Genomic DNA, 25,958 nt, shown 5'->3' on the forward strand with positions numbered 1-25,958 from the left:
AGACATTAGCTGGTCTGATCTACAACATAAAGGTATCTTGACTCCAACTAAAGTTAATAGAGCTCATGAAATCCATTTATTGGATAGTTTCTTTAGTTTGAATTTTACCCAGATTAATACTGTTTTTAATAGGCTGTTTAAAATACTGGATCTTGTTTTTGTGGATGAAAATTTAATTTGCGATCTTTGTGAATGTGATTCGCCAATCGGTAAGACCGATAAGCACCATAATCCGCTTAGCTTAACTCTGAATTTCTTTGAGGGTATTACAATGGAACCCAAGAAACCGGTGTCTTACGACTTTCGAAATGCAGATTTCCTTGCTTTGGGTTGTACCATCTCTGACATTAACTGGAGTAATCTCCTTTATTCAGAAGATGTTAGTGAGTGTTATGAAGTCTTTTTGCAGATAATATCAAATATATTTTCTAATAATCTTTCTATCCTTCCGCCCAGAATCCACAAATTACCTTGGTACACCCCGAATCTTAAAAATTTAAAAACAAAAGGAATAAATACCACAAATTGTATATTGCCAATAGAAATGACAATATTTTGAAAGATAAATATGTGTCTCTCTTGAAACAGTTTAATGTCCTCGATAAATTTCTTTATAATCAATATATTAGTAGGTTTGAATTTGAGCTAAGAGAAAATCGGAAAGCTTTTTGGAGCTTCATTCGCTCCAAAAAAGGTTGTTCAAACATACCAACATGCATGAATTTTAATAGCAATAGTTCTCAATCTTTAGCTGATACAGTCGACCTTTTCGCGGATTTCTTCAAATCCAATTTCTGTGATGATATGCCTGTTAGTACATTCCCTCCTATCTGTCCAGCTCAACGGCTAGACTGTGGAGCGCTCTCCATATCGGAGCTTGACATTATAAATGCAATTTCTTCCATAAAGTCGTCCCTTAAATGTGACAATGATGGTCTTTGTGCATATTTCTTGAAACAGTGCAGGTCTTCCATCTGTGTTCCTTTATGTAAAATCTTTAATCTCTCTCTTTCTACAGGTGTTTTTATCAGTCGGTGGAAGGTGGCATCCATCACTCCGATATTTAAATCGGGATGCCGAAATGATGTATCTAATTATAGGCCTATTTCCAAACTAACGGTCTCCTCTAAGCTGTTTGAAAAGTGGTTAAGGATAAACTTTCTTTCGTTTGTAAAAGTATAGTGGAGCCCCAGCAACATGGTTTCGTTTGTGGTCGTTCCACAGTCACTAACTTAGCGGTATTTTCGGAATACTGTGTCTCAGCATTTAAAAGCGGTTGTCAGGTCGATACTATTTACACTGACTTTTCGAAAGCGTTTGATAAAGTTTCACATGCTATCTTGCTAAGTAAACTGCAGTGTATGGGCTTTCATTCTGTTTTCCTGTCATGGTTGAAATCTTACCTTACAGATAGAACTCTTTTTGTAGAAATAGAAAATTATAAATCCAAGTCCTTTGTTGCTTCGTCAGGTGTTCCTCAGGGTAGCATCCTAGGCCCTCTTTTATTTATTCTTTTTATTAATGATATCGGTACTTGCTTCAAACATTGCAGATATCTTCTTTACGCCGATGATCTCAAATTGTTTCGTAAAATAACTTGTCCGTCCGATGTCCTCTATCTGCAGCATGATTTGGATAATTTAGTCAGTTGGAGTATAATTAATAAGCTATCGCTCAATATAAAAAAATGCTTCAATATGTCAATCTCTAGATCCCCTTGTAAATTGGCTTCGTGTTACTCAATTTTAAATCAGAAGCTCACTTTGGTCAATGATTTTGTTGATCTGGGTGTAGTCTTTGATTCGGGTTTTACTTTTGTAAAACATGTATGCTACTTGCTCCCAAAGGCGTATAGTAACTTAGCTTTTTTACGTCGATATGCGAGGGACTTTAAGGACCCTTACACTAGGAAAATTCTCTTTAACTCGTTAGTACGTTCAAAATTAGAGTATGCGTCAGTCATTTGGAGTCCTATTTATAGCTGTCATTCTATGAGAATCGAACGGCTTCAAAGAAAGTTCCTTCGATTTGCTCTTCAACCACTTAATTTTTCCGACCCACTTCCGCCCTATGCGGCCCGCTGTCAGCTAATAAATTTGCAGTCATTAGAAAAAAGAAGAATTATTCAGCTCCTTATGTTTCTGTTTGATTTGGTCTGTGGGAAGATCAATTGCCCTGAACTACTAGAGCTAATAAATTTCAATGTTCCTCACAGAACCTTACGATCTCAACCTCCCTTTTATCTTAGTGTAGTTAAGGCAAATTTCTATTCGTTAGCGCCTATATTTAGGGCGCTCTCGGAATTTAATAACATCTCTAAGAAGATCGATATAGAATTTTCATCATCAAGATCCTTATTTAAGTCCACGCTTGAATCGTTTTACTCTTAGGTTTAGTTCATGCTCTGCTATGTTAACACTATTATCGTATAATACTTATTTTTGTAATCTGTATAATCTAGTATGTAAGATTTTTAATCATAGACTGAATAAAGATGAATTGAATTGAATGCTTTTAAAGTACGATTTCGGTCAAGCGGGGAGTGAATTTTCACTATAACTGCAGAAGTTCTGCTTTGATTTGAGCGCGGTTTAGTGCGGAATATATCCCTTATTTGTGGCGCCAAGAAATCAAGAGACATGCAAGTCTGGTTAAAAGCGCTCTTTAGATTTCACCCTCAATTTGCGGCAAACCAAAAATAACAGCGTCAGCACTGAAATCCGGAGCGGTCACCGTTTGCTGGCACTCAAGCCGGTTGGTAAGCAAGCACAGCTTACTTTCGAGATCACTCACACTCTCCTCAAGCGATGCTATTTTGGCGGCAGACTCTTGAGTTTTCGTAGTTATGCTTGCAATCTCTTCGTCGATCCGCTTTATGAGTTTACTCTCAATATCCGTTAGCCTGGATAAGAGCCCCTCGAACACCAACTGCAATTTGTCTGTTTGTCTTTGCACTTTTTCCTCCAAATCTCGCAGCGTATTTAAGACTATGCTCTCATCCAACTTCGCAGCTTTACTCGAACGGCGTTTGAGAGGTGCAGATGGAGTAGAAGACATAACTCACCAGAAAATCAAAAACTAAGCAGGTAACCAGCTGACAAACTTAAGCGTTTCTTGTTAATGCCCAGGTGATGATGTACATTTCACAACAACACACTCAGATGCACGAGCCAAAGCAAATTCACATTAGACTAGCTTATGTTTATAAAGCAGAAAAAACACCACGAAAATAGTATGGAATGTATGGAGCTCAAGAAAGCACGTCTGTTTTACTCGCAAGCACCCTTCAAATTAAGAAGAAAAACAAGATGAAATTTTGATATCTTTCGCCGTCGTGTCATTATTTACAAATATCCCGATACATCTAGCGATACAAACGATTATGCAGAAGTGGCAAAAGTTGGAGAATCACTAAAAAATTGGGAAAACCCAGTTTCAGAAAATACTAGACTTTTGTTTACGGGACAACAATTATTTTATATGCAACAATACTTTTTATCAACAAATTATGGTATGCCAATGGGTAACCCACTATCTCCAACAATAGCAGACATTGTACTTGACAAAATATTGAACGACAGCTGAATTAAAACGTAAGGACATATATATTAAATACATAAACAAATATGACAATGACTGTCACTCCAGCAACACTCCCCAAAATCTCTTTGGGGAATTTGTATGCTGTTACAACAACAACAATCAAAGACGTGGAAGATATACTGACGACATTAAATACACAGCATACCAAGATACAATTCACAACGGAGAAAGAATATAACAACAAAATAGTCTTCCTAGATATAGAAATACATCGCAACGAGAACGACTTAATTTTTAATTGGTATGCGAAATCAGGAGACAAAATTAACACTGCCAATAGTCTCATACGGAAAATACTCAGCATAAGCAGCATAAGGTTTAACAAAGAAAAGAACAATAAAATACGCGATATACTTTTCAAACATAGCTACCCGCGCAACTTAATAGAAAGACTAATGGGGGGAACACTCAACAAAACTACACGCCCAAATCATACAGAAAATACAGAGAAAAAGTACATAGCAGTAACATACTAGGGCTAACAAACTATCAAACACTACGTAGAATAATTGAAAATGAGAAAATTAGATACGCTCACAAACCTCATAATACAATATATAGAATCTTTACAAAAACAAAAGACAAAGTTCAGAAGGAACAACAAAGCAATGTAGTGTATCAAATAAATTGCAAAGGCAAAGGAGACGAAAGCTGTAATAAATGCTACATTGGCACTACGAAAAGAGCGCTAAGCATAACAATTCACAAACACCTGACTAACGACGCACACACAGCTGATTTCGCGAATACGATGATCTTAGATGTTGAAAGAAGAGAAAGAAGACGAATGACATTGGAAAGTGTCCGCATAAAGCAGCAGCTTAACAATACGATGAAGTTTAAAGAAGACGTGGACAGCACAAACAGCGCTTACACAGAAATGGACGTCAGCGAAAGCAGAAACAAAACAATTGATGTGTGTTTATGTATAAATTCTTTCCTGTGATATAAATGTTATTGTTATAAAATGTGAGTTAGATGTGTAATGTAAGAGTAAAATTATTGTATTTCATGTTTATTGTTTGTCATTATAATAAAAAAACATACTCCGTGAGGCGCCAAATGCGTCGAGTCGCGTAGGAGAGTAAAGGAGATTTATTTCGCTTTTAATTCAACGGCCGAAGCAGCTCTAACCCAGCAAACAATTAGATAGGAACTTGGCTCAAATCAAACATAAAAAACCCTTTTGTATAAAAGGGGAAATATGCGACACCAGTTTATGGCTCCATGAAATGATAGTACCTTTAGGCTCGAAGGATATACATATATAACTTACCAGCATGCTGGTACAATATTTATTTCTTTGCAAATGAGGTCCAGGAAAGATCGAAATGATCAGAGCCGAAATTTCATAATTTTTTTACCATTGTGTTAAAAGGTGACAGGTAATAAGATCAACGGAAATAAGCTCATTTGACAATTGACATTATTACCTTTGTAAAAACGAAATAAAATCCATTGTCATTATTTCTCTTTCAAACATTAAATTTGCTTAGCTTCGCGGCGGCCCGCGTCAGCGCGCCACACCGCGCTCGCGCCCCGCGTTATCCCGCGCGACCGGCGCGCACACCACGTCACGCTACGCCGCGGCCCTCGATATTTCACATTTTCATATTTGTAAGTTATTGGAAGCAGGGATGCCAACTTGGCTCAAACCGTGCCATTTGTCCCTATTTTACTTCAAATGGCACTCAATTTTTCAATTTGGCACAAAGTGCAAAAATGGCACTTTTGTAAAAAAATAACATTTCAATACATTTTTGTGAAATCCTTTGCGTGCACTTCTTTTTCTCAACTAAAATTTTCAAATTTATAAAGGATATTCAACTGGTTTATCTTATTTTATCATTGCACTTTTGTTTCTAAAATGTCGCTTTATTTTATTGCTAAATGTGAATGATTAAAAGGAAGGACACCTTTTTTGGCACTTTTATTTTTCTATTTGGCACATTTTGGCACTTTTTTTATCCTCAATATGGTACCTCATAACTAAGGATAGTTGGCAGCCCTGATTGGAAGATTTCTGCTTTTTGGGGCAACAACTTGTCTGCAGTAAAAAAGCATATAATTTGTGTTTCAAAAGTGTGTGAAAACCAATCAATTAATTTACATGATCTCGGTTCCGATATTAAAAAATCAATAATTGTTTATACCCGCATTTTGGCACATTGACCTGACTGTGCCATCTAATAAATATTGTCGTCGTTCGCCTTGCTTTTAAATGATGTCACAAATTGCTGGCGGAGACATGAATACAGTGTAAGAAAATTCCTTTTCTATAATTGTTTCCTTATAGAAAAGTTGGTTTCTTTTCCACCTTAGACATTCCAAATTCGTTCAAAATATGCTAATTTAATTTCAGTGTTCCTCCGGGCCTTTTGGACATAGACTGTTTCTTCAATTTAATAGTGTTCGCTTTGTTTTTGTGCAAACGAAACATGTTTTGCAAGTTCTGGATCATTTCTACACTTTTTTTTCAAATATTTCTCGTATTCCAGCTGTGCACAGGCGTTTAGTTTTTCGCATCGTGTTTTTACATATTCTTCATTTAAATTTTTTTAATAAAATCAATTGGTGGTAGTTCATGATTGTGCGTGGATTAATATCACAACACTGAGGATTTGGCAATAACCTTTTTCATCTCTTAAAAAACAACACTTACGGGGCAATGTTTATTGTAAGAACAACAGTTTTTCCTATGAATCGATATACTTTAAGCATTGTTAACGCTATTTCCATTTGAATGAGGAAATAGCGTCAATGACTTTATTTCCAAATTTTTGTTGACTTTATTTCGCTTTTGAAAAGGTAATAATGTCAACTGACTTTATTTCGTACCAGGGTATTATAACTGGTTCGAAACGGAAAGTGATTGGGAAAGCTTTACTAGAGAATTTTTTTTAATGTTTCTACTTATCCAAATCCGGACAGTTTGAAAAAAGAGAATTTACGATATCTTATCAAACGAAGTGATAAGTTGGTATACAAATTACGCAATGGAAAAAAATTAATAAAATGTTACGGATACAAATGAAGAAATGATAAAAAGCGTAACGAAAACATAAAACTATCCCGTGAAATGAAATAATGAAAACTTAAAATTGTTGTCACCATTCCTTTACATTATAAAACAGTCAAATTTGAATTATAAACAATTTCGTTCGGTCGCCATAGCGCCATAGGTCAATACATAGGGGAGCGGCGAGTGAAGCGAAGAGCTTTCATCGAGCAAAGCTTCAATTAAAAAAGTGTGTGTACGCTTTGCTCTTCAATATACGCTCTCCCCATATATGTAATACTTCTATATTGGCAGCAGCGTTGCCAGGTTGACGTTTTTAACGTAATTTGGACGTTTTTTGTATCCTGTTGACGTTTGGACGTTTTTTGTGTAAAAAATTAAGTTTTTTAATTTCCCAGTAATTTTTCTTTGTTACTAAATCTTGTAAGTAGAACTATTTTGAATGATTTGTGTTTTGATTTTGTGTTTTGCTGCAGCTGCTTCAAAAGATATTTATTTTTTTGGACACATATGACTTAAATATGATGCAAACCAAGCCTACGCTCATTTTTTGGATTCTTGGACTAAGGATCCCGTGTTCAAAGGCTGGTTGTGTAAACACTTGAAGTTATGAGGCTTGTTGTAATGTTTGCAATAGCACATTAAAAGCCAAATCAGGAAGAGCCGATCTATGGCAACACGCACGCTCACAAGAGCATCAAAAAAGCTGTGCAGCATAAAACGTCAGAAAAAAGTAGGCAACTTTTTTAAGACTTAATTGAAAACGTAATGAATGCAAAAAAGGCTGAAGTATTGCTATGCTCCTTCTTAGCAGAGCGTAATTTACCATTTTTGACAACCGAGCCCCTAACCAAATGTCTACAAGAAAAAAACAAATTATTAAAAATCAACGCGACTATTTAGCCCCTTTAAACTTGCACATTATTGCCCTCAAATTTTGATGGGCTATCAAACTGCATACCCAAAAAAATTCTAAAAAATCTGTTAAAAAGTTGGAAATCTAGCTGAAAATTTGCAGATGTTTTTATAATTTTTGCACAAAGTTTGAAATGTGGATTTATATTTTGTTTGTCAGATAATGAGCTTGGCTTTTATGAAAAAATAATAAACATTAAATAAACAAAAGAGAAACCGCCAAAATCGATCAAAATGTTGATGACTTAATCAGCTGATCACAAGTGTATGTATAAAATGATTTTTATATTATTGAAAAATAGCAGATGTTTTTAAGAAAAAAAAACGCCGGACTTAGTATTTAATCTTTATTTGCCAAGGTTAAAAGATAAGAAGAAGGAAGTATAGAGATACAAATGAAATGTCAAAAAATGTTAGAGTTACCATGAATAAACAATATAATAGAAAAGAATGAAATAGAGATGGTGATGCCATATAACAATTATTTCAACCACCCAACTAATTGAAGCATTAAAAATTCAGTTACAATATGCGGTTGGTACAAGTTCAAGTTACAAATTCCAAGTTAAAGTTGAATTTCAAATTATTAATACAATTAAATATACTGAGTTAAAGTTTACATTTTTAATCTTCAATATTAACTAAACCCATTGATTTCGCGCAAAAAATATTTTTCTCAGAAGGCACGGCTTTTGTTAGGCTGTCAGCCACCATTTCTTCAGTAGCAATGTAGAGCAACTTTACCGATTGGTCAGCAATGCGCTCACGAACGAAGTGATGGCGGGTGTCGATATGCTTTGACCGAGCTCGAAAACAGTCGGTTTCTGCAACAGCAATTGCACTTTGGTTGTCACATGCAATCTGTGTAGCCTTGTTCACGTTATCTGGCTCAAAATCCTGACCAAATTGTTTAAGCCAGATCGCCTCCTGTACTGCCGATGCCATAGCCATGTACTCCGCTTCCATGCTAGATAATGCAACGGTAGACTGGCGTTTGCTTGCCCAAGATATTGCTCCGCCACAAAGTGTGAAAACATAACCCGTACACGAACGTCGTTTATCAACATCCGATGCCCAGTCTGCGTCTGAGAAACCTCGGACGTCATCGTCATAGCCATAAAATAGTTTAAAATTGAGTGTACCTTTTAAGTACCGGAAGATGCGTTTTACCGCCACCCAATGTGCTTCACCATGATTATTATTGAAACGGCTTACATCGTTAACAGCAAAAGCGATGTCTGGTCTAGTCCCTTGCGCCAGATATAAGAGACTGCCAACAGCTTCTTGGTAGGGTACGTTATGTAATTGTTTTCCTTCAGCGCACATACTGGCCGATAATTTTTTATTGGGATCACTTGGTGTTGAAACAGCTTTCGCATTACTCATGCCGAATTTCTCCAGAATTTGACGAGTGTATTTTGATTGATCTAGCCATATACCTTTGGATTTAGTGTCATAGGATATGCGAAATCCTACACAGTTTGTAGCGACGCCAAGATCCTTCATCTTGAAATTCTCACACAATGCCTTTTTTAATTTATCACGTACTTGAGCGTCCTTCCAAAAAACCAGTATGTCGTCTACATAAATGGCGACAATAAGTTGCGAATCGCCACTGTAGAATACGCAGGGGTCAGCCTTTGACTTCAATAGTCCAAAAGATTTTAATGTTTTTTCCAGTGTTAAGTACCATTGACGGCCGCTTTGCTTAAGGCCGTATATAGCCTTATTAAGCCTGCAGGTTTTCTTACTCTCCCCGCCGCAACCCTCCGGAAGTTCCATAAAGATCTCTTCCGACAAATCGCTCTGTAAAAATGCCGTTACCGCATCCATTTGGTCTATCTTTAAATTGAGTTTAACTGATAAAGCAATCAAATATCTAATAGAGGTATAGCGCACCACTGGACAATATACTTCACTATAATCCACACCATAACGTTGTGAGCACCCCTTCGCAACTAAACGTGCTTTATATCGTACTATTTTGCCACTATCGTCACGCTTTGTACTGAAAACCCATTTGGACTTGATTGCCTTGCGACCTGTGGGCAAGTTGCACAATGTCCACGTTTGGTTAGCAATGTGTGAATCTAGCTCGCACTTCATAGCTAATTTCCATTGGTTGCAATCTGGGCTACCTAAAGCGTCGGTACATGTGAGCGGGTCGGTCTCAGGTGCATGGATCTCTGCCAAATGAGACACATAACCCTGGCTCGCGAAGTCGCGCGGTGCCGGAGTTCGTGATGTTTTACGTATTTCAGGTTCAGGAGCAGTTTCGACTTTCGGAGTTAACTTACTGTCTGCTGCATTACCCTTATTGACATCTCTGTCGTGAAGTTTGTGGGATACTTCATCACTCGACATTGACGATTTTGTAGGCGTCTCACTAGAATCAATCGGATCAGCTTCAAATTCCCCCACTGATTCAGAATCCTCCAAATCGCATGGGACAGGATCTATTGTTTTTGCTGACGTTTCCATAAACACTACATTTCTGCTTGTGACTACCTTTTTTGTGGTTGGGTCAATGCATCTATAGCCTTTTGTTGTGTCACTGTAGCCCACGAATAATAATTTTGTAGATTTTGGGTCCCACTTTCGCCGCCTCTGTTTTGGTATATGAACCATAACTGGTGAGCCAAAGATGCGAAAGTTTGCAATATCAATTTCGGAGTCAGTCCATAACCCCTCAGGGACACATTTCGCTAATGATGAATTAGGTGAGCGGTTAATGATATAAGCTGCAGTGTGAACAGCCTCGCCCCAGTATGGCTTGCTTAAGCCGGCATCAAAAATCATACACTTGGCTTTTTCTATAACTGTACGGTTCATTCTCTCCGCAACCCCATTTTGTTCAGGAGTGTACGGATTAGTTGTTTGATGTATAATACCGGCCTGCCGACAAAAGCTATTAAAATGTTCACCGACGTACTCTCTACCGTTATCTGTACGAATAACTTTAATTTTCCTGCCAGTTTGAGTTTCAACCATATTTTTAAACTCCTTAAAGCGAACAATAACATCTTCCTTGGACTTCAGAAGATATACAAAAACTTTTCGTGAGTAGTCGTCTACAAATGTGATGAAGTAACTAGCTCCTCCAAACGACTTATTTTCCATAGGGCCACACAGGTCGGAGTGTATCAAGTCTAGGACACCTTTAGCGCGCGATGAACTAGGTTTAAAAGGCGCCCTTGCATGCTTTCCTTTACAACATATCTCGCAAGATTGTAGCTCCAATTTGCCACCAGTAAAAGATAACCCCTTTACCGCACCGTCCCTCATTTTCTGTAAATCTGCATAGTTCAGGTGACCTAAACGGCGATGCCAAGTCATGATGTTAGTTTCGTGCTTAGACAACATACACGACACTTGCAGGTTGTCAAATTTATACACACCCAGTGAACACTTCGTTTCGGCAATTAAATTACCACTTTCATCATTTATTCTACAGCCATATTTATCAAACATCACACTGTTCCCCTTCTCTACAATTTGTGCGACCGATAGCAAGTTTGTCGCCAATTTCGGAACTAACAGCACGTTCTTTACCTCAATTTCTCTATCATTAATATGAAGATTAGCATTTCCAACACCTTTCACAGCCATTCGCTCATTATTCGCAACACTTATGTCTTTAATATGAGAGCTTTTCACATTCTTTAACCAGTCTCGATTCGGTGTCATGTGCCGTGACGCACCACTATCAATGTACCACCCTGCAGAATTACGACAGTTATCACGGGACGCATATACGCTAAAGGCATTTAGAGTTCGAGCTGTTGAATTCGTTGGAGCCTTTCTTTTGTCTTTACAGTCTTTGCTAAAATGTCCTTTGCGCCCGCAATTATAGCACTTTAGTTTGTGTTTATTCGATTGCTTTCCCGTTTTTTTTAACGCATGAAAAGCCACACTATCGCCATTTTTATGGTAATCGCCGTCTAGCAACTTCATTTTTATGTTTTCACCCGTAATAGGCACACCACTACTTTCGATGCCCATTATGAGCGGCTTGAACTCTTCTCCTAGACCCGCCAACATAATAGCGCCGAGCCACTCGCTGCTAATATCGAATCCAATTCCACTTAGTCTATTAGCGGCGTTTATTAACTGATTAACGTAGTCTGCCATCGAATCGCACGTGTCAAGGCGCACAGTAATAAGTTTACGCAAAAGTCCAATTTTGCGGGTTAAACCAGTATCCTCGAACAGCTTCTTTAAAGTATTCCATATTCCCGACGCGCTCGTTTCATTTTGTATGTGCACAAATATTGATTCGTCAATGCACAGCACTAGTTGAGCTTTTGCCCTTCTTAACTTCTTTTCATCCTTTTCTAGGATCGGATCGGATATACACCCTTGCAAATCATTCAATTCGAGCACACTTTCCATGGCGAATTTCCAAGTATGGAAATTTTCGCTCCCACGTAGTTTTTCAATGCACGCAGCATCTTTTAGAGACATTTTTTCCCCTTTTTTTAGGTTTTGTCGATCACTAGGCAGACAACACATGTACTAGCCCCAGTTTACAACGAATGTAATTACACGACCACGTTTTTTATTAAGTCTCGCCCGATTGAGGAAATATAAAAATAATTACGGCTACTTAGTCGCGTGATAGGCCGGGCCAGAATAATTATTATCTGGGCCCATAACCTGTTGAAAAATAGCAGATGTTTTTAAGAAAAAAAAACGCCGGACTTAGTATTTAATGTCTTTATTTGCCAAGGTTAAAAGATAAGAAGAAGGAAGTATAGAGATACAAATGAAATGTCAAAAAATGTTAGAGTTACCATGAATAAACAATATAATAGAAAAGAATGAAATAGAGATGGTGATGCCATATAACAATTATTTCAACAGATCTCAAACCAGTTTACAATGAATTTTAAATGTGCCTTGTCAATATGACATTTTAATATACCTTACGTACATATGTACCTTTGTATGCAATAAAAGTTTAATAAGACAAATTTTTGTACATTTATTTTAAAAAAAGACGTTTTTGGGTAGGAAATGACGTTTTTTCAGACCAAGAGGGACGTTTTCTCATGCCGAAGACCTGGCAACACTGATTGGCAGTACGTTGAAAGCAGAGCTGGGTCGTAATGATTCCTTTAGGAATTTAATTACTCCCAATTACAGATTACAAGGAATTGTAATTAAGAATCCATTCCTACAGTCCACAGCAAAGGAATCGATTACTTTTGCAATTCCTTGAAGTAATTTAAAATGTAATTGTTTTTTTCTTTAATTCCGTTACAAGGAATTTCATATTGTAATTGGAATAAATTACATGCTAGTAATGTAATTTTTTTCCAATTCCTTTGAAAGGAATTGAAAATGTAATTGATTTTTTTTCAATTCCATTACCTGGAATTGCAAGAGTACTTTAGTTTTTTCAATTACTCAAAGGAATTGTAAAAGTAATCTAGAAACTGAAAGTTCATACACGAATGTACAATGTGGAATTTTTGTTGTGGTCAAAGATTAAAATCGAAAGCACACATTGGACATCTTCTATGTATATATATAAAAATGTTGTGTTCGTATGTCACGGTCATCAAAACCCGAGAGCGGCTGAACCGATTTGAATAATTTTTTTATTGTTCGGTATAACACAAGAACCAATGATATCGCAAAAATTTGGAGGGTTGCCACCTATTTTAAAATTTTTAAACCCAATTATATTGATAAAATTAATGAATTATTACAATATGGATATCGAGTTAAAGAGGTTTAAGAAAGATAACTGGTGGAAGTATTTTTGACGAGGGTTGCCATCTATTTGAAAATTTAAACTCAGTCAAATTGTTTAAGAAAAGTGAAATATTGCCAAGTGGGTGTCAAACTAAAGAGTTTTAAGAAGGCTTACTGCCGAAAATATGTTTGAGGAGGGTTGCGATCTGTTTGAAAATTTAATTAAATTACATTGATAAAATAAATAAAATAGTACAATATGGGTATCAAATTAAAGAGGTTTAAGAAAGACAACTGTTGGAAATATTTTTGAGGGGGGCTGCCACCTGTTTGGAAATTGTAACTCAGTTAAATTGAGTGTCAAACTAAAGAGTTTTAAAAGGCTTACAGTCTACCATGAACACTTCCAGAAATATGCAATATGAAAAGTTCGGTTTATATGGGAGGTGCCACGCCCCATTCTCCAACCATGCAAATTTTTCTCCATTAGTATGGAATTGGTCTTATATATGTATATATATATCACCATACCCAGTTCTAGTCCTGTACCACAAATATATGCAGCTTGAAAAATTCTGTTTGTATGGGAGGTGCCACGCCCCCTTTCTATATCGAAACTTTTTTTTCCCCTCTAACCATCATTGGAAAGTCTGCAGTAGATTCCGAAATTTCCAAAAAATTGGTACGGCCTTTCTCGAGCTTTGCGAACATAAAAAAACGCCTTTCAAAATATATATTAGTATAGACTAGCCAATATCTGCTTGTTCTGCAGCTTAAAACACTACTACCGATGAAAATCGATGGATAAATAAACAAGTTTGCAAGGGTTAAGTGAAAGTGCAATAATTTTTTGTATGACATACTAGCAGGAAATAATGTTACCCATAAGCCATATCGTACATGACCGTATGACCATGTTAAAGTTTTAATTTTTTTCATTCGCAATGAAAACATAAAATGAAAATAACTTCGCTAAATGGCCTTATCTAAAAAAAACGGTACACAGATCCGTAACTACTACTTAAAATTAATTTTACGTCTCTCGGCGTTTTTTGTGTAATTTTAGCGTCGTTACAGTGTTATCATCAAAATTTAGCCATAGCAATGAAATTTGTTTATAAAACTCTTAGGAGGTAGGATCTCCAGTCCCACAGGGCTCGTAATTCAAGCGGACTCTATCCTCATTTGTAACGCAGGATACCAGTAAGAGTACTTCAAAGGCCCCAGAAGGCACGCCATTTTGGGTAGAATTAAGGGTACCATAATATAATTGTTTATTCAAGGCAGTTAGCAACCAAGAAATTTAGCAAAGCTATTGCAATTCAACAGTAAAAATTCGATTACTTTTTAAATTACTTGGAGGAATGGAATTGGAAAAAAAAATCAATTACATTTTCAATTCCTTTCAAAGGAATGGGAAAAAAATTACATTTTCAATTCCTTTCAAAGGAATTGAATTTAAAGAAATTACATTACTAGCACGTAATTTATTCCAATTACAATATGAATTTCCTTGTAATGGAATTAAAGAAAAAAGCAATTCCATTTGAAATTACTTCAAGGAATTGAAAAAGTAATCGATTCCTTTGCTGTGAACTAAAGGAATTGAATCCAAATTACAATTACTGAGGAATGTAATTGTAATTGTAATGTAATTGCATTTACCCAGCTCTGGTTGAAAGTACATCCGCCAACATTAGAGTGCAGATATATGATGATAAAACGAGAAAACCAACCAACCAATGTACTCAGAATGACATTTGAAAAGAATAAAAAATCAGAAGCGATACAGTAACCATCAATATTTTAGAAAACTAAATTTGAATTAAAACCAAAAAAAAATTGTGTTTAACTTTTGAACAAAAAAGTAAGGAAAAAGGAATCGTGTTGCACGCGTCAGTATCTTATACTATTTACTTAAAAATGAGCCGTATAAGGGAAAACGGGCAGACGCTACATGCTGTCTAAGGTGCTGGAAAGGAAGGCACGATCCTCTCATTCTATCTTTTAAGAGTGGTTATGGTGATCGCTTCAAGTGTAACTTATACATCTCTTGCTGCTTATTCAAATCCGCCGGTTAACACAAAGCTCGCCCCAATCACGTTCAGGGAAAAGTTTTTGGTTATTTTATTTTTCTATTTTTTTAATATTTGTAATTTAAACCGCTCCTGGAGTGACTTGACAGTGGTTTGTTTGTAAAAGTTCACAAATATACATTTATACTAACTCAAGCAAACATTTATTTGATAGGCTTTCTCCCTTTGATTTTGGAATAAAAACACAGAGTGAAGATACGTTACTATCAATATAGAAGTATTAGATATAGGGTTCTCCCATTGAAACATATGCGTTTGAAATCGACGCTTTGCTCGATGCTCTTCGCTCGCTGCTCCACTATGTTTTTGGCCTAAGTATATTGCGAGTAAAGAAATTTTGAATACCATCAGATAATATTATTATAATTATGATTACTAATACTATTGTGAACTCCTGTTATATGCCCAAATAAACATTCCCAAATTAAAGCGAATTCAGATGGGCATTTACGATCGCATGATGCAAGTGTTAAGATAATAAGAGCTGCAGAACTGAACCACTCAGGAACAATTTTTTGCAAGGGCAAGTAATTTCTGGTGTATACCAATGACATCGATATCATCGTTAACAAAAACGTCGATGTCTGTCCTGCCTTTTCCAAGTTGGGTAAAGAAGCAAAGCAATTGGGTTTGGTGATCAACGAAGACAAGACGAAGTATCTCCTGTCATCAAACAATGAGTCAGAGCAGTCCCGCATTGACACCCACATTACTGTTGCCAGTTGTAATATCGAGAAAGTAGAGAATGTCGTTTACTTGGGAACCAGCATTAACACCGATAATAATGTCAGTATGGAAATCCAATGCAGAATCACTCTAGCCAACAAATGCAACTTTGGACTGAATAGGTAATTCGGGAGTAAAGTTCTCTCTCAACGTACAAAAACCACACTCTATAAGTCACTCATCATGCCCATGCTGGTATATGGCGCAGGAGCTTAGACAATGACAACTTTCGATGAGACGGCTCTTGAAGTATTGGAGAGAAAGATCTTAGGGAAGATTTACAGGCCTCTGTGCGTTGGTGACGGGAGTACCGCAGAAGATGGAACGATGAGTTGTATGAGCTTTACAACGAAATGGACATAGTGTAGCGAATGAAAATACAGCGGCCCGCTGGCTTGGCCACGTCGTTCGAATGGGAAGCGACGTTCCAGTTCTGAAAGTATTAAACTCGCAATCCGCTGGTGGTAGCAGAGGAAGAGGGAGAGGCCAAGTGGATAAGAACTTGGCTTCACAGGGCATTTTCCATTGTCGTCAGTTGGCACAGAGAGAAACGACTGGCGTTCTTTGTCGACCTCGGCCAAAATGGCTTAGGCGTTTACAGCGCTTCGCCTGGAATTGCTACCAGGTGGGAACATTGCTAATTCAGCTCTTAAGCTGCCATTGAACATACAAATCATCGAAACTCCTACTTGGAATATTTCCAGAACATTCGGTATGGAAAAAGTAGTACAAAAATTTAAACTAATTATTTGAGATCAGTGCACGATGGCACATAAAAAATTGCTTGAGGTCCTTGATCCATTGTCGCGGGATTTGCATGGAAACGTTCAACCATTCGGGAATGTTTTGATATTGCCCTCAGGAGATTTTACGCAAACATTGTCTGTAATTTCTTGATTAACAATAGTCAACATTGTGGCTAGACGAACATACATATATACAATGCTGCCGAGGGATTTTCGCGACAACTACTGGACATTGGGAACGGAAAGCTGCCAGCTAACGAGAGATTAAGACGAATTGTATTGCCTGATAAAATAATGTTTCTTAATTAAGCAAATTAATTACAGGCTCAGTGAACGAGATATTCTTGCTGCGAAGAATAACGATGTCTATCAACTAAATAAGAGTGGTATTGTTAACAGTCGTTGCTTGAGCTGGTCTGCTCTTTTACCAGACTGCCAGGCCACTTGCTCACTTTGGTTAACACCACTAATGTTATTCAATCCAGCATTCAAAGTGACAACTGTTTAGCTGAGGGAGAGCGGGAGACCAGGACTCAAATCCTAACATCCGTTCACGGATCGAAAACCATACGAAAGAAAATTACGTGATACGTCAGGCAGTATAAGCTGAATGAGACAAAGACTACGTTCACGTACGTCAAAATCTAAAAAATTTGTTTTTATGTGACGAGTAATACGATATCGTATGTGAAGATTTGAGCCCAGGTTTAGAGTTGTGGTCGGGTTATAGTAGTTGAGGAGGTAGGGATTACCTTTTCGAGTGTTTGTGTATCGAGCTCAATGAGTCCGTATGGTTTATAGGTGCACATCAAGTCAGCCACGCACTTAATATGTCTGATATGCGAGAGAGAGAGAGAGAGAGAGAGATATGCGGGCAGGCTGATGAAGCGGTAGCGCAAGATGTGACCGTTTCACCGTGTATTCGTCCTGGGACTCCATTGGAGGAGTCATGCTCTAGCTGCCTTACTGCCATACCTAAACAAAAGCGTTGGGCGGAGCGGTTTCTGACGCCTAGAGTTAGCGCCGAAGTGCCATACCTAAACAAAAGCGCCAAAGCTACGTCAAATGCAGAAAAAACACCAACAATAAGCATAGGTTTGTTTGTTTGTAACACGAAAATGACAGTTTCGCCGTTTTCTGCAGCCAACTTCAATACCTAACGCCCTGTCAAAATCGGATTTTCCAACCGCTCAGCGTTGACGCCGCGTTGTTTCGGTATGCTTCATACAAATTGTATGAGCATGAGAATTTTTTGACAGCCGGACAACGCTGACGCTTTTGTTTAGGTATGGCAGTTAGGCTTCTGGGCAATGAGCTGGGATTTATCCAGGGATGCATTCGTGCAGAGCCCCAGTGTGGTTTGTAAGCAGTAGCTTAATACCATGCCAAAAATTACTCCGGGAGTGGAGTGTGGGTGATGCTCAAAGCACCGTGTTATAGCCAAGCTGTGTTAGCGATGATCATAGCTGAAAATGCCGGCGACTTATCACTTCACTAAGTTCAGCGAAGAGATATTTGAGAATTGCATAAAAAATGCATACCCAATTAAACACGAGCGAAGTACCTTTAAAAACAAGTGCGTCTGTGTGTTCGTTGTTCTTTGTTTAAGCGGGAAATGCATAAGTCGCTTAAACAATAACATATGCGTCGATAAACACCGTTGTGGAAGAAGACGAACCAGTTAGTTATACAACATAATTTTTGAACTCGATTGATCTTCCAGGGATGACCCCACATACTGAATTGAAAATAGGTATGCCAATTATCACGTTGCGGAATATTAATCAGCTAAAACTCCGCAACGGTACGCGACTCGCAGTTAAGAAATTGATGAAGAACGTAGTGTAAGTAAAGATTTTTACGTGGCCTTTCAAAGGTGAAGAATTCCCATGATTCCGACCGATACACCATTTCAATTTTAAAGATTGCAATTCCCGATTCGATTGACATTCGGAATCACAATCACTAATGCTCAAGGTTATCCTTTGGAAAAGTGTGGTTTAGAGTGAGATGCGGATTGGTTCTTAGATGTTGCGTGTTCCCGTGTCGGCAAACCAGATATCCTTGATATCAATGCAGAGAATGGAAACACGACAAATATTGTGTGCACACAAGTACTTATTACAAAATTAAACTCATATGAAACATATGCTTTGTTTCGTTAATAATTTATCATCCATGTAACAGGAATATGCCACGGCAAAGCGTGGCAGGGTATAGCTAGTATTTTATAAGAAATTTGTTGACCGTTTTACAACGGCATTTACAGCTTTTTTGTTCAAATTGAAACACACTTCTCTCATGCTTTTTTATCGTAGTTATTATTCTGTTGACATCTAAATTGCCATACATTTTATGTCGTTGCCAACACATTGTTTTCCGACGTTTCCTCTGTGAACTTTTATAACTACATTCATAAAAATATTACTAATTTTGGTTTATAATTTTTTTCCATCTTGCTATTGCTGAATATCAAAAAGGAATTAATAAATAATTAAAAGTTAGTTACTATTTTAGTGAATGGTTCTTGCAAATAATAATAGTTTGTGGTTGAAATGACTTGATCGCCGGCAGGAACTAATCCACTTTTTTGCCAAAACCAAAGCAGACGGGAAGGAAAAATAGTTGTTCATTAACGATTTGTCCGAAATATCGTTCTTGAAACGCGGTACTGCTCACTAAATTTGTAACAATCAAATTTTTTTCACTTAATTGTTATATTTTTCTTCATTGTGGTAAATTTCCACATCATCACAACAGCTGGCCGTCAAACCGAAACCAAAAAAGATACTAGAACATTCAGGGCGCAATCTTCTTTTCTATGATTACTTTGAATTTTGTCAATTTTGACAATTCTGATCTAAAAGTAAACGAAACCTCAGAAACTTTATATGCACTGCAATTCACTAATACCCACTTCCGCAAAAATCACCTTTTTTCGTATTTTCCTTGTTAAAAGTTATTTTAAATAATATATTTTTATCGCCTTATTCATAAAAAATAAAAATTTTAAAAAGCTTTTTAAATTGCCGTTTGCAAACATTTTTCAATTTATAAACCTTTTTTTAAAGCTACTTTAGTTTTTACGAATAAGGCTATTAGAATTTAGCACAATTAAAACTCGTTCCCTATCGAAAAATTTATTATTAATAAAATTGGATTTTCTCACACTTTCTTTCAACATCCAATTCGACTTTGTTTGCTTTTTGTACAGATATGTCATCGCCGCCAGGACGGCGCAATCTTGTATTCTATCTTTCTTGTCAAATATGCATTATATGTAACTGTCATACTACTATTAATGGTAACCATATTCATTAAAATCGTTTCAATTCGTAATAAAAGTAGTTTACATACTTCTAGTCTAAATATATTTTTTAATATAAACTAGCTTTTTTTTAATTCTAAAATAAATCAACAATCTCAAGATATATAAAAAAATTGTCTTCAAAAAATACGTTCTAAAGCATACCTGTTGATATCATAATTCAAATGCAAATTAGAATAGAAATTTTAATGCGAAAGATTTTCTGCGGTATTCATCATACAAATTTATCACCTTACTTGTCCGTATGTCGCTCTGGAAAGAAATATATTTTAATTTACATGTTTTCTTAAAAATAAATGTAAATTTACCTATTTTTTCCACCGGCAGGCACGAATATGGTATTCAAAACAGAAACAATTACAACGAATTTTACACACTTGTATTTTAGCGCAAAACGATAAGTTTCGCAAATTTGTTAAATTACACTGTGGAACAAATTCAGGTTAGCAAAAGTTAGGTCGATTCTGAGAGTGAGGGGTGGAAATAGAGGCTAAATTAGAAGACCCTTAACGCGGCGTTTGTTTATGTTAGTTCGAATTTTTTTTAATCGACCCTCGCACTTTGCAGTCAAATGCCGAAAATTTTTGTAGTGCTTATGAAGCAAAATGTTGGAATTTTTTTTTCATGCTTTTTGAACATATTTTCCACAAAACTAAGTCTTTTTTGCTTTCTGTTTGATCTATAATATGCTTCTCAGTTTCTTCAATAAATTTCATTTGAAAAGAAAACAATCATAATACAAAACTTGCGTTTTCCAGCTTAATATTAATTTACTTCTCATTCCTTATATACCAATTTTTTCAGTATTGGTTTTGAAAAAACATTGAAAAAGAAATTATAAAAATATGGAAAAATATATAATTTTGAAATGTTAGTTATGAAAAGTTTTAAGTAAAAAAATTAAATAAATTAAATTAATGATTTGGCCAGTTGCCGTTTAGCAGGCGGTTGTGGATCAACATCACTGCTCTCTCTAATATCTTGGTCATCGTCATCATCATTAGAAAGGTCGATAATTTCGTCCAACAGATATTCTGGAATTTCATCTTTGTCTTCCCCTTCTCCCTCGTCTTCCACTTCTTCAAAGGTGTTTTTATACCACCAACAAATTTCAGCGAGTATTGCATCTGGAGATTTCTTTCCTCTGTACCTGAAACGAAAATAGTTTTCAGTCGTTAACAGGTTTAAATTGTGCAATCTGACAAAGATATTAGAAAAATCTAGGAATCCAAAATATGCACACTCTAGTTACCTTATAAGCTGATTAGTGAACTATCGATGAATAAACGCCAATCATCTTTTTTATAGGTGAACCCTATCGTCTCCATTAACTTTTCGATATCGTTGCAATGAGCGAAATTTTTTGCATCATTCACATTGAAGAACTTTTCTAAATCTTTTTGGCGTTTCCGATATGCTGTTACTTCGGTACCTTTCGCCAGCAAATTATTTCCTTTCAAAAATGAAGCCAGTTGTTCTGATTTTTTCTGAGTCAAACACAAAATTGCAAAAATTGCATCCAATTGCTTTTATGTGACTAGGATTGGGTCCTTTGATGTTTCATAGGATGTACCTTCACCAGGGTCGTATTCTGAGAAGAAATGCATGGATATAGCAGCGGCGGTTGTAGTACTAATATCTGTTTGAAGATCAATACTTCGGTATGTTGGTACTGGAACGAATTCTGAGTGCGGTAATGGTAATTGCACACTTTGCTCTGCTACATAAGTTTTATTCTTTGCTTTCCTTCTATTCAAAGTTTTATGGTAGTTGATACATCCATAGCAATTTTCTTGTTGATGCTGGCTGTTGTCTAACCACATCATTGGTATACCAAAAGGCATAGCCTTCTTCTTTTCACTTTTCCATTGCATAACACTTGAATAGCAATTAAAGCAAACATTTTTAGGGGCATAGTTTACTTCAGTGATAAACTCTTGCGAGAAATATTGTTTATAGGCTTCCAAAAAACAATCACTGGCATTGCCACATTTTTCATCGCTTGCTATGAAACGTCCACAAACATTACAAAAATGGTCCATTTTACATTTTGGTTCCGACATTTTTAATACAATATATATTATACAATGTTGTTTTAGTTATTTTTATGAAACCGATGCACTTAACTTAAATTACTCACAAAATGAAATAAGTTCCAAAAAAATTAATAGCGAATTTTATCACGACCGAGCGAAAATTAAAAGACATCAGCTTCGGCTGAGTTTCGAGTCTTAACTGAATCTTTATTTTTGATATTAGTTCCCTGGTACGAAATAAATAAAAATCGCAACCTGTGCGGTGGTTGGAAACAAAAAAGAGGAAGACGAGGAAAAAGAGGAAGAAGGGGAAGAAATTTATTGCATTTGACTGCAAAGTTCGAAGGTCGATTAAAAAAAATTCGAGCTAACATAAACAAACGCCGCGATACGGGTCTTCTAATTTAGCCTCTATTTTCACCCCTCACTCTCAGAATCCACCTAACTTTTGCTAACCTAAATTTGTTCCACAGTGTTATTCGTTATTATTGGAAATGCAAGACTTGGCATGGATTTTTAATTTCTTATTTAATCAATTCAAATGAATAAAAACACATTTTTCTAAAATATTTCTCAATTTACATTTTAAAGTTTTTTCTGAATCTTGAATGTAACTCTGTGCAGAGAATGAGAGAATTGAAAATCAGGTGATCCCAGCTGTTTTCAAATGTAAGCAAACAAAATGGCGTTTTCCGTACTTGTGAGCCTATACAATTCCTTATACCCTGCCAGCCAAAAGTGGTGAAAAATCTGGTGAAACCGCGGGTTTCGGTCACTTCAAAACTGGTGACATTTGTATGGGCGGTGTGCAGATTGTCACCACTTTCCCCCTGTACGTGTGAGCCTTGCATCACTGTCGCACTCATTCAGATACTTCGTAAGGAAAACATATAGCTGCACTCGTCTAGCATTGCCCACTTCAGCTGGCGCAGGGTTGCATTCTCTTCAGCGAAATCAAAATAACCTTAAAAACTTTAAATAAAAAATCTTAAAATTTTTTTTTGATTTTTATTTTGCAAAATTTATTTTTCAAAATACGTTGTTAACCTAATATAAATAGTTAGTAATCAATATTATGAATAAAAATTACAATTAACATTAATAATAAAGATATTTTTACATACATATGTGGTTGCTTAATTGCTTATTATTACTACTACTCCTTTGCATATAGCTGTTTTCAAAAGCTGCAAAATTTCAATAAAATGTTAAGCGATTTTAACAGTATTATAATCAAAAGAAAGATAATCGATTTACCTTTCTTTTAATATATATTGACAGTTGAAAATCATTTGTATTGGTTCACAAAAATCTAGTTTCTTTACAACTTTGCAAAATTTTACCACTTTTTCACTGCTTATATATAGCTGTTTACAAAAGTTGCAAAGTTTTTATGAAAACGTAAAGCGATTTTAACGGTGTTATAATCAAAAGAAAGGTAATCGGTTTATTATTTATTAAGAGTTGCAAATCATTTATGGTGGTTAAGAAAAATTAAGTTTTCTTACAACTTTGAAAAATTTGACAAGTTGGACCTACACTTTGAAGGTGCTCCTGGCGTTGAAGGTGCTGAGGGCGGAAGGTACCCATGGTGCTCCTGGCGATGAAGGAGCTGAGGATAGAAGGTACTGGTGGTGCTCCTGGCGATGAAGAAGTTGAGGGCAGAAGGTTTTAGCGATGAAGATGCAAGCGTTGAAGGTGCTGATGGTGAATCCAAAATCTGCAAACAAACAAAAATATCAATTCAAATTTATAAACATTTAAAAAGTCTCAATACATACCTTCAGAATGTGACTAAGTCGCTGCTGTTTTGCAATCTAAAAGAAGAAATTACATTATAATTAAATAAAATTGTTAAATACTTATCCTTTCCTTCAAAATTTTCGCAAAGTGACATTTCTTCACAGTATGTATACTGTCATCAAAACTCCGATGTTTCTAACTTGCTCGCTCTAACGCATAGAATTCTTATTAGAGTACGAATTCTTATCGGGTATGTAGCTCTAACAAAGGGACATTTTTTTGACAGTTCGAACAAAAAATTTGTAAGTGTGTGGGTGAGATGACTAAAAAGTTGTGAATGTGTTTGTAAATCGTTTGATTTTCAGGGGAAAGTGGTGAGCCGTGGCTGGCAGGGTAGTCAAATTTTAAAGGCAATTTTTCCAATAAGGCAGTGTCAAAATCGTTTTCTCGCTCTAATTAATTCACCTGGTATAATTCCGCCATGCTATTCCGGTACTCTTATTTGACAATTTATTATCAGAAATTTTTTTTTGATTTGACTTTCACGTTAACCATTTTGAGTGAGAACTTATGTATTTTTTTGATTTGAATAAAAAATTAAAGAAAAAATGCCAAGAAATTCTTGCCGTTTGTGCAAAAGCACACATAGCGTTGTAGTATTGATGTTTTCAGTCCGGAAGGTTGAGGATCTAAGGCGAAATTGGACAGAGGTATGCAACAAAACCAAGGGTTAACACCAGATTTGAAAAAAGCGAACACCGAAATGAAAGAAAAAATAATAACAAAATCAAATTTTACTTTCAAATATAAAGACGTCAGTTACCTGGAACACTATATTATTTCACTATGGGTCGTCAAGGTTCATAGAATACAAGGTTACGAAATCAGCCATGGCCGCCATCTTGATGACGTAGATGGCTCAATTTTTGGAGTTGCCAGATTCCTAAAAAATTATCTTATAAAAATACACTATTTTAGTCAAAAATACATCAAGTTTTATTTCAAATATGTGTAACCCTGATATTTACCGTTTGACAATTTGCGTTGAAGTTTGTGCTTTTTTCTGCGTCTTTGAGTTTATTTAAATTATTAAAAATTTAAGTGCGCTGTTTTTGATTGCAAAAATTACACTGAAAAGGTAATGCAGCGTTTTTGCTGCATTTAAAATGCAACATTTAGCACTTTCGAACATATGTTTTCGAAGAGCGTTCATGCTATCGCATTTAGCAAATATACATTTACGCGAGTTCGAAATCGTACGCTTTTGACAAACAGCCGTGTTCCAGTAGCTTTTTCAGATCCACATCTATTACGATCAATTCACACGCAGAAAATAATGTGCAAAAACCCTACTGAAAAGGAAAAAATAAATTTTAAACCAAAAATTCAACACAAAAACTTTAATTGTTTTAACCATAACCGAACATTTGTTTGTGTATATATTCATTTGTCGGTGCTTTCAATAAAAATTTCCTCATTTAATTAGGAAACAAAACAAACAGAGGTGATCACAAATTAATCCAGATTTCTATCAGCACCACATCGATGTTGAATTTGCTTAACTTTTCTTTATCCAAATAATGTAAAACAATAAATGAAATCTCGATCGGCGATCACTGAAACGCAGCTAGCCACTATATACTCGAAAAAGCAATGTTGCCACTTTTTCTCATTAAACCATGTTCGAATCGTGGAAATTTTTGAAGATCCCAGGGTTGCTTTTAGCATTTAGATTCTTAATGCAAAACTGGAGTTGCATTTAGTTGTATTTAGGTGACGAATTTTGTATGGATAAATGTACATTTAGAGTAGCATTTAGAGCTAAAGATGAATTGCAATTTCGGTAGCGAAATTTTGCCATGTTATGAACGCTTTTTATTTAAAAATGCGCGAGTGCGTTCTGCTCACTTTCAAGAATAAAATCACCAGCAAATTTCAATTTGTATTCGACTTACATTTCTGTTGTCACTATTATTATGTTAATCCTGTTTCACGTCAAGTTATAACATTTTATGTTGTTATAATAAGCTTTGCCACGATTTTATA

The 25,958-nt window shown here is 36.0% G+C and overlaps 1 protein-coding gene across 1 annotated transcript in view; it reads left to right on the forward strand.

Moving 5' to 3' along the window:
• The window catches only part of LOC118749616 (lethal(2) giant larvae protein), a 366,665-nt gene that overhangs the window by 48,690 nt on the left and 292,017 nt on the right, over nt 1-25,958 (forward strand). The gene's annotated exons all lie outside the window — the stretch shown is intronic.

This window comes from Rhagoletis pomonella, unplaced genomic scaffold (genome assembly GCF_013731165.1).
Source record: "Rhagoletis pomonella isolate Grant_MI unplaced genomic scaffold, Rhpom_1.0 Rhpom_scaffold_00023, whole genome shotgun sequence".
Classification (NCBI taxonomy): Eukaryota; Metazoa; Arthropoda; class Insecta; order Diptera; family Tephritidae; genus Rhagoletis; species Rhagoletis pomonella.